The sequence below is a fragment of the Alligator sinensis genome, unplaced genomic scaffold (genome assembly GCF_000455745.1).
Source record: "Alligator sinensis unplaced genomic scaffold, ASM45574v1 scaffold1462_1, whole genome shotgun sequence".
Taxonomy (NCBI): domain Eukaryota; kingdom Metazoa; phylum Chordata; order Crocodylia; family Alligatoridae; genus Alligator; species Alligator sinensis.
Window position 1 is genome coordinate 541,550 of NW_005842850.1, and position 2,187 is coordinate 543,736.

Sequence of the window (2,187 nt, forward strand, 5' to 3'; positions counted from 1 at the left end):
CCCTCTGACTAGTTTGTAAATGGCCACTAGATCCCCCCCCTCAGCCTTCTCTTGTGGAGGCTGAACAGGTTCAGGTCCCTTAGCCTCTGCTTGTAGGGCCTGCCCTGCTGACCCCTGATCATGCGAGTGGCCCTCGTCTGGACCCTCTCCATGTTGTCCACGTCCCTCCTGAAGTGAGGTGCCTAGAACTGGATGCAGTACTCCAACTGCAGCCTGACCAGTGTCGCATAGAGGGGGAGGATCACCTCCTTGGACCTGCTTGAGATGCATCTGTGGATGCATGGCAAGGTGTGGTTGGCCTTCCTGACTGCGTCCCCACACTGTCAGTCCATGTTCATTTTGGCATCAATAACGACTCCAAGATCTTTTTCTGCCTCTGCACTGATGAGAAGGGAGTTCCCCAACCTGTAGGTCTGCTGCTGGTTCTTCATCCCCAGGTGCAGCACCTTGCACTTGTCAGTGTTGAAACCCATCCTGTTCTCATCCGCCCACCCCTGTAACCTGTCTAGGTCCAATTGCAGCCTATTCCTCCCTTCTAGCATGCCCACATCCCCCACACCTTAGCATCATCAGCAAATTTGAACAGGGTGCTTTTTACCCCCTCGTCCAAGTCACTGATGAAGCTGTTGAACAGTGCAGGTCTGAGGACCAAGCCCTGGGGGACCCCACTGCCCACATCCCTCCAGGTCAAAAATGACCCGTCTACCACCACTCTCTGGGTGTGACCCTCTAGCCAGTTAGCAACCCATTTGACTGTGTAGGTGTGGACGCCACAGTCCCCTGGTTTTTTAATGAGAATGGGGTGAGAGACAGTGTCAAAGGCCTTCCAAAAGTCCAGAAAGACTACATCCACCGCGACACCTGCATCTAAGGATTTTGTGACCTGGTCATATAAGGCCACCAGGTTGGTCTGACATGACCTGTCGCTAATGAACCCATGTTAGTTGCCCCTAAGCATAACCTCCCCTGCCGGCCCCTCGTGGACATGCGCCAGGATAACTCTCTCAAAAAGCTTACCCAGGATCGAGGTAAAAGACTGACTGGTCTATAGTTTCCTGGGTCCTCCTTCCTCCCTTTTTTGAAAATGGGAACTACATTGGTCCTTTTCCAGTCCTCTGGCACCACACCAGAGCACCACAAGTGCTCGTAAAGCCGTGCCAGGGGTCCCACAATGACCTCTGCTAGTTCCCTCAGCACTTTGTGGTGGAGACCGTCAGGACCAGCTGATTTATACATGTCCAGTCCCTCCACAAGTTCCCTGACTAGATCCTCACTGACCCTAGGCCTGGGTGCGTCTCCCCCGAGGCCTGAGTGGGTCCTGGCGGATGGGCTGATCTAGTCCCTGCTCAGGAAAATGGAGGCAAAGAAATCGTTAAATAGGTTAGCCTTGTCGTCTGGTGTGATGACCAGATTTCCTAGCGTGTCTTGCAGAGGCCCCACGTTACCCTGTACCTTCTTTTTGCCCCCTATGTATTTAAAAAAGGACTTCTTGTTGTCCTTGATCCGGGTTGCTAGCCCTAGCTCCATCTCCACCTTGGCCTTCCTGACCGCCCCCTGCAGCCCCGAGCAACCGAGGTGTAGTCCTCCCTGGTGACGGCCCCTCCTTTCCATTGGGCGCACACTTTCTTTCTAGCTACCAGACGTTCCCAGATGCTTTTGGTGAGCCATGGGGGAGAAACATTCACATGGGTGGAGCAGAGAGATCAGGACCAATCAGGGCGATAATAAGGAGCCAGGAAGTCAGTCAACTCCCTCAGCGCCACCTGGAGAGTAATGCTGCTGCCAGGACACAGGGTTAAAGCAGGAGTGCTCAGCTCCTGGCCCACAGGCTGGATGCCGCCAACGGACCAGCAGGACCGAACATTTGGTGGGGGGGAGGGTGGGGGGGCAGTGGCAACCACTTGTTCCTTCTCTGCTGTCAAAAAAGGGTTGGGAGGGAAGGGGAGGGGAGAGCATGGCATTGTGCGCTGGACTGAGCACCTGGGCCCTGATGCTAGCGCCCCAATCCCAGCAACGTGGGGGCCTAATCCCGGCGCACAGACCAGCCCCGATCCTAGCACGTGGACTGGCCCCGATCCTGGCGGCACGGGGGCCCCAGTGGCTCAGCCCGCGGACAAGGGCGCTGGTTCAGGGTCGATGCTGGCGCCATGGGGACCCGCACCCACCTCCGCAGCTCCTCCTCCTGGA

The 2,187-nt window shown here is 56.2% G+C and overlaps 1 protein-coding gene across 1 annotated transcript in view; it reads right to left on the reverse strand.

Annotated features, from left to right (window-relative positions):
- STARD7 (StAR related lipid transfer domain containing 7) overlaps nucleotides 1-2,181 on the reverse strand; it is a 22,808-nt gene extending 20,627 nt beyond the window's left edge. The window contains exon 1 of the mRNA XM_006035536.3: nucleotides 2,166-2,181. The gene's annotated coding sequence lies outside the window, so the exon portion shown is untranslated. The remainder of the gene's footprint in view (nucleotides 1-2,165) is intronic.
- Nucleotides 2,182-2,187: the final 6 nt, after the last annotated feature.